The 8,001-nt window shown below is 37.2% G+C and overlaps 1 non-coding gene across 1 annotated transcript; it reads left to right on the top strand.

Annotated features, from left to right (window-relative positions):
* The first annotated feature begins 6,208 nt into the window (after positions 1–6,208).
* Positions 6,209–6,316, top strand: LOC112799210 (small nucleolar RNA R71). Its single transcript, XR_003200786.1, has one exon. It is a non-coding gene; the product is annotated as a small nucleolar RNA R71 (small nucleolar RNA).
* The last annotated feature ends 1,685 nt before the right edge of the window (positions 6,317–8,001 follow it).

Here is an 8,001-nt window from a genome sequence, read left to right as displayed (position 1 = left end):
TTGTATATCATTTTGAAACCCCAGACGTTAGCTTTCCAATGCCGCTGAAACCGGTTCATTTAAATCTAAGTAGCTCAAGTTATGACCAATTTAGTACAGAGAGGTCAGGATTGGCAGCTTTACAAAATTCTTCATTTCTTGAATTCTCCCATTTTGCATGCTTTCCTTGCACTTCTTCAATCCATACCTGCCTTGTAAGCCTAGAATTACTCAACAAACACATCAAGGCATCAAATGAAATTAAAGTGAATAAAATTGATCAATTATAAAGCTTAAAATGCATGTTTTCACTTTCAAGCACAATTTAGGGAGAAATTATAAAACTATGCTATTTCAATGATTAAATGCAAGAAAAGTTGATAAAATCCACCAAATTAGAGTAAATAAATATCATAAAATGTGAATTCATCAAGGAGTCCATTTGATTTTATCAAAGAGAGTAGACATATCAACACCTTTTTCAAACAGATTTTCCAAAGAAACCACATAAGAGGAATACAATTTGCGGTTGACTAGAACTTTGGAATGAAACTCATAAGCAGCATGATAGGAAAAATTGTGATTTATGATAATGGCATTCATGTTCGTTCTCTCCCTGGTAATGGTGCCAAAAACTTGGTGCATGATACCATGGTCCAAACATAACTTCACAACTTCGCACAACTAACCAGCAAGTGCACTGGGTCGTCCAAGTAATAAACCTTACGTGAGTATGGGTCGATCCCACGGAGATTGTTGGTATGAAGCAAGCTATGGTCATCTTGTAAATCTCAGTTAGGTGGATAATAAATGGTTATGGAGTTTTCGAATAATAATAATAAATAAACAGAAAATAAAGATAGAAATACTTATGTAAATCATTGGTGAGAATTTCAAATAAGTGTATGGAGATGCTTTGTCCCTGTTGGATCTCTGCTTTCCTACTGCCTTCCTTCAACCCTTCTTACTCCTTTTCATGGCAAGCTGTATGTAGGGCATCACCGTTGTCAATGGCTACATCCCATCCTCTTAGTGAAAATGGTCCAAATGCTCTGTCACAGCACGGCTAATCATCTGTCGGTTCTCGATCATGTCGGAATAGAATCCATTGATTCTTTTGCGTTTGTCATCACGCCCAACAATTGCGAGTTTGAAGCTCGTCACAGTCATTCAATCCCTGAATCCTACTCGGAATACCACAGACAAGGTTTAGACTTTTTGGATTCTCATGAATGCCGCCATCAATTCTAGCTTATACCACAAAGATTCTGATTAAGGAATCCAAGAGATATGCGCCCAGTCTAAGGTAGAATGGAAGTGGTTGTCAGTCACGCGTTCATAGGTGAGAATGATGATGAGTGTCACGGATCATCACATTCGTCATGGTGAAGTGCAACGAATATCTTAGAACAGGAATAAACTGAATTGAATAGAAAATAGTAGTTATTGCATTGAAACTCGAGGTACAGCAGAGCTCCACACCCTTAATCTATGGTGTGCAGAAACTCCACCGTTGAAAATACATAAGTGATGGTGGTCTAGGCATGGCTGAATGGCCAGCCCCCAAAATGTGATATAAATTCGAAAATAGGGAGAAGGACCAATGGTCAAAAGACCGAATGGTCAAAGACGTCTAATACAATAATAAAATGTCCTATTTATACTAGACTAGCTACTAGGGTTTACAAAAGTAAGTAATTGATGCAGAAATCCACTTCTAGGGCCCACTTGGTGTGTGCTTGGGCTGAGCTTGAGCTTTACATGTGCAGAGTCTTCTTTTGGAGTTAAACGCCAAGTTGTAACGTGTTTTTGGCATTCAACTCTAGTTCGTGACGTGTTTCTGGCATTTGACTCCAGAATGCAGCATGAAACTGGCGTTGAGCGCCAGTTTGTGTCGTCTAATCTCAAACAAAGTATGGACTATTATATATTGCTGGAAATCTCTGGATGTATACTTTCAATTTCCGTTGAGAGCGCGCCATTTGGAGTTCTGTAGCTCCAGAAAATCCATTTCGAGTGCAGGGAGGTCAGAATCCAACAGCATCAGCAGTCCTTTGTCAGCCTTCTTACCAAAGTTTTGCTCAGGTCCCTCAATTTTAGCCAGAAAATACTTGAAATCACAGAAAAATACCCAAACTCATAGTAAAGTCTAGAAATGTGAATTTAGCATAAAAACTAATGAAAACATCCCTAAAAGTAGCTAGATCCTACTAAAAATTACCTAAAAACAATGCCAAAAAGCATATAAATTATCCGCTCATCACAACGCCAAACTTAAATTGTTGCTTGTCCCTAAGCAACTGAAAATCAAATAGGATAAAAAGAAGAGAACATACTATAAATCTCAGAATATCAATGAATATTAGTTCTAATTAGATGAGCGGGACTTGTAGCTTTTTGCTTCTGAACAGTTTTGGCATCTCACTTTATCCTTTGAAGTTTAGAATGGTTGGCATCTATAGGAACTTAGAATTTCAGATAGTGTTATTGATTCTCCTAGTTAAGTTTGTTGATTCTTGAACACAGCTACTTTTATGAGTCTTGGCCGTGGCCCTAAGCACTTTGTTTTCCAGTATTACCACCGGATACATAAATGCCACAGACACATAACTGGGTGAACCTTTTCAGATTGTGACTCAGCTTTGCTAAAGTCCCCAATTAGAGGTGTCCAGAGCTCTTAAGCACACTCTTTTTGCTTTGGATCACGACTTTAACCACTCAGTCTCAAGCTTTTCACTTGGACCTGCATGCCACAAGCACATGGTTAGGGACAGCTTGATTTAGCCGCTTAGGCCTGGATTTTATTTCCTTGGGCCCTCCTATCCATTGATGCTCAAAGCCTTGGATCCTTTTTACCCTTGCCTTTTGGTTTTAAGGGCTATTGGCTTTTTCTGCTTGCTTTTTCTTTTTCTTTCTATTTGTTTGCCACTTTTTTTCTCTTTTTTTTCGCAAGCTTTTGCTATTCACTGCTTTTTCTTGCTTCAAGGATCAAATTTATGATTTTTTAGATTATCAGTAACATTTCTCTTTGTTCATCATTCTTTCAAGAGCCAATAATTTTAACATTCATAAACAACAAGATCAAAATTATGCACCGTTCAAGCATTCATTCAGAAAACAAAAATATTGTCACCACATCAATATAATTAAATTAATTTCAAGGACAATTTCGAAATTCATGTACTTCTTGTTCTTTTTAATTAAAAACATTTTTTATTTAAGAAAGGTGAAGGATTCATGGAATTATTCATAGCCTTAAGACATAGTTTACTAAATACTAATGATCATGTAATAAAGACACAAACATAGACAAACATGAAGCATAAAAATCGAAAAACAGAGATAATAAGAACAAGGAATGAGTCCACCTTAGTGAGGGTGGCGCCTTTTTGAAGGACCAATGGTGCTTTTTAAGCTCCTCTATGTCTCTTCCTTGCCTCTGTTGCTTGATCCCTAGTGATTTTGGTGCTCCTATCCTTAGTTGCTCCCAATAATTGTGTGGAGGAAAATGTATCCATTGAGGTATCTCAGGGATTTCTTGATGAGGGAATTTCTCATGCTCTCTTGATGTGCAGTCAAATGCTCTACTACTGAGCTATGGACCATTGAGATGAATCTCTCCATCTCCCATGACTCAGAGGTGGAAGCTTTTATCTTCCCTTTTCTCTCTTTTTTTTGAGGTTTCTCTGGCCTTAGGTGCCATCAATGGTTATGGAAAAACAAAAAAAGCTATGCTTTTACCACACCAAACTTAGAATGTTGCTCGCCCTCGAGCAAAAGAAGAAAGAATGGAAGAAGAAGAAGATATAGAGGAAAGGGAGAGATGTGTATGTTTCGGCCATATGGGTGGGATTGGGTGGGGAAAGAGATGTGAGTGGTGAATAGGTGATGGGGGAGAGTGATTGAGGTGTGAGAGAAAGAAGGTGAGTTGAGGTAGGTGGGGATCCTGTGGGGTCCACAGATCCTGAGATGATCCTGTGGGGTCTACAGATCCTAAGGTGTCAAGGATTTACATTCCTGCACCAATGAGGCGTGTAAAACGCCCTCTGCATGCAATCCTGGTGTTCAACGCCAGATTGATGCTTGTTTCTGGCATTGAACGCCAGCTTCATGCTTGTTGTGGGCGTTCAACGCCCATTTGCAGCATGTTTCTGGCGTTGAATGCCAGTTCCATGCTTGTTTCTGGTGTTCAACGCCAGCTCTCCTCAGGGTGTATTCCTGGCATCTGAACGCCAGGATGCTGCTTGTTTCTGGCGTTCAACGCCAGATCCATGCTCTGTTCTGGTGTTGAACGCCAGCCAGATGTTCCTTACTAGCGTTTAAACGCCAGTAAGTCCTTCCTCCAGGGTGTGCTTTTTCTTCTGCTATTTTTTGATTTTGTTTTTAATTTTAGTATTTATTTTATGACTCCACATGATCATGAACCTAATAAAACATAAAGAAAAATTAAAAATAAGATTAGATAAATAAAAATTGGGTTGCCTCCCAATAAGCACTTCTTTAATGTCAAATAGCTTGACAGTGGGCTCTCATGGAGCCTCACAGGTGATTAGGTCAATGTTGTAGACTCCCAACACCAAACTTAGAGTTTGGATGTGGGGATTCAACACCAAACTTAGAGTTTGGCTGTGGCCTCCCAACACCAAACTTAGAGTTTGATTGTGGGGGCTCTGTTTGACTCTGTACTGAGAGAAGCTTTTCATGCTTTCTCTCCATTATTAAAGAAGAACACCTTTGGGTCTTAAACACAAGGTAGTCCCCATTCAATTGAAGGACTAATTCTCCTCTGTTAACATCTATCACAGCTCCTGTTGTGGCTAGGAAAGATCTTCCAAGGATGATGCATTCATCCTCCTCCTTCCTAGTGTCTAAGATTATGAAATCAGCAGGGATGTAAAGGCCTTCAACCTTCATTAACACGTCCTCTACCAATCCATAAGCTTGTCTTACTGACTTGTTTGCCATTTGCAATGAGAATATGGCAGGCTGTACCTCAATGATCCCCAGCTTCTCCTTTACAGAGAGTGGCATAAGATTTATGCTTGACCCTAGGTCACATAAAGCCTTCTCAAAGGTCATGGTGCCTATGGTACATGGTATTAAGAATTTGCCAGGATCTTGTCTCTTTTGAGGTAAAGTTTGCTGAATCTATTTATCTAGTTCATTAATGAGCAAGGGAGGTTCACCTTCCCATGTCTCATTACCAAACAATTTGGCATTCAGCTTCATGATGGCTCCTAGATATTGAGCAACTTGCTCTCCAGTTACATCTTCATCCTCTTCAGAGGAAGAATAGTTCAGAGCTCATGAATGGCAGAAGGAGGTTTAATAGAATCTCTATGGTCTCTATATGAGCCTTAGATTCCTTTAGGTCCTCAATAGGGAACTCCTTCTTGCTTGAGAGACATCCCATGAGGTCTTCCTCATTGGGATTCACGTCCTCTCCTTCCTCTCTAGGTTCGGCCATGTTGATTATGTCAATGGACTTGCACTCTCTTTTTGGATTCTCTTCAGTGTTGCTTGGGAGAGTACTAGGAGGAGTTTCAGTGATTTTCTTACTCAACTGGCCCACTTGTGCCTCTAGATTTCTAATGGAGGACCTTGTTTCACTCATGAAAATTAAAGTGGCCTTAGACAGATCAGAGACTAAGTTTGCTAAGTTAGAGGTGCTCTACTCAGAATTCTCTGTCTGTTGCTGAGAAGATGATGAATAAGGCTTGCTATTGCTGAGCATATTTCTTCCACCATTATTAAAGCCTTGTTGAGGCTTTTGTTGATCCTTCCATGAGAAATTTGGATGATTTCTCCATGATGAATTATAGGTGTTTCCATAAGATTCACCCATATAATTTACCTCTGCTATTGCAGGGTTCTCAGGATCATAAGCTTCTTCTTCAGAAGATGCCTCTTTAGTACCGTTGGATGCATTTTACCATCCATTCAGACTTTGAGAAATCATGTTGACTTGTTGAGTCAATATTTTGTTCTGAGCCAATATGGCATTCAGGGCATCAATTTCAAGAACTCCCTTCCTTTGAGGCGTCCCATTACTCACGGAATTCCTCTCAGAAGTGTACATGAATTGGTTATTTGCAACCATGTCAATGAGTTCTTGGGCTTCTACAGCCATTTTCTTTAGGTGAATTGATCCACCTGCAGAATAGTCCAGTGACATCTTAGAGAATTCAGATAGACCATAATAGAATATATCCAGAATGGTCCACTCTGAAAGCATGTCAGAAGGACACCTTTTGGTCATCTGCTTGTATCTTTCCCAAGCTTCATAGAGGGATTCACCATCTTTTTGTTTGAAAGTCTGAACATCCACTCTAAGCTTGCTCAGATTTTGAGGAGGAAAGAACTTAGCCAAGAAGGCCGCGACCAGCTTATCCCAAGAATCCAGGCTATCTTTAGGTTGTGAGTTCAACCATGTTCTAGCTCTGTCTCTTACAGCAAAAGGGAAAAGCATGAGCCTGTAAACTTCAGGATCTACTCCATTCGTCTTAACAGTCTCACAGATCTGCAAGAACTCAGTTAAAAACTGGTAGGGATCTTCTGATGGAAGTCCATGGAACATGCAGTTCTGTTGCAGTAGAGCAACTAGTTGAGGTTTTAGCTCAAAATTGTTTGCTCCAATGGCAGGGATTGAGATGCTTCTTTCATCAAACTTGGAAGTAGGTGTAGTGTAATCACCAAGCATCCTCCTTGCATTATTATTTTCGGCTGCCATCTCCTTTTCTTTTTCGAAAGTTTCTGTAAGGTTGTCTCTGGATTGTTGTAATTTAGCTTCTCTTAGTTTCGTCTTCAGAGTCCTTTCAGGTTCAGGATCTGCTTCAACAAGAATATTCTTGTCCTTGCTCCTGCTCATATGAAAGAGAAAAGGGAACATAAAATAATAATAGGGATCCTCTTTACCACAGTAGAGAGATTCCTTTATGTTAGTAGAAGAAGAAAGGAATAGAAGAAGGAAAAAAGTAAGAATCCAAACACAAGCGTGAAGATAGGTTCAGATTCTTGAGATGAAGAAAAGTGTTAGTAATTAAATAAATAAATAGAAGAAGATGAGAGGGAGAGAATTCGAAAATAAATTTTGAAAAATTGTTAGTAATTTTCGAAAATTGGAGAGAAGAATTAAAATTAAAATTAAAATTTAAAACAATTAGTTAGTTAAAAGAATTTTGAAAAAGAGGGAGGTAATTTTCAAAAATTAAAGAGCTAAAATTAGTTAGGTGGTTTTGAAAAAGATAAAAAAATAAACAAAAGTTAATTAGTTAGTTGAAAAAGATTTGAAAATCAATTTTGAAAAGATAAGAAGATAAGAAAAGATATTTTGAAATTGAATTTGAAAAAGATATAATTTTGAAAAAGATAATTTTAAAAGATATGATTGAAAAAGATATTTTGAAAAAGATTTAATTTTTAAAATTAAAATTGATTACTTGACTAATAAGAAACTAAAAGATATGATTCTTAGAATTTAAAGATTGAACCTTTATTAACAAGAAAGTAACAACTTCAAATTTTTGAATCAATCATATTAATTGTTAGTAAAGTTTTCAAAATTTTGAAATAAAGATAAGAAAAATATTTTGAAATTTTTTAAAAAAAATTTCGAAAATAATAATAAAAAATGAAAGAGATTTGACTTTTGAAAAAGATTTTGAAAAGATAAAATTTTTAAATTTGAAAATTTGACTTGACTTATGAGAAATAGCTAAGTTTTAAAAATTTTTTGACTAAGTCAACTCAAATTTTTGAAATTTATGAGAGAAAAAAGGAAAAGATATTTTTTTTTATTTTTAAATTTTGAATGATGAGAGGGAAAAACATAAAAATGACCCAAAACATGAAAATTTTTGGATCAAAACCAATGATGCATGCAAGAACACTATGAATGTCAAGATGAACACCAAGAACACTTTGAAGATCATGATGAACATCAAGAACATATTTTTGAAAAATTTTTTATGCAAAGAAAACATGCAAGACACCAAAATTAGAAATCTTTAATGCTTAAACACT

This window comes from Arachis hypogaea, chromosome 4, assembly GCF_003086295.3.
Source record: "Arachis hypogaea cultivar Tifrunner chromosome 4, arahy.Tifrunner.gnm2.J5K5, whole genome shotgun sequence".
Lineage (NCBI taxonomy): Eukaryota > Viridiplantae > Streptophyta > Magnoliopsida > Fabales > Fabaceae > Arachis > Arachis hypogaea.
Note: the sequence above shows the minus strand (reverse complement) of the source record. Positions and strands in the feature narration are given on the sequence as shown.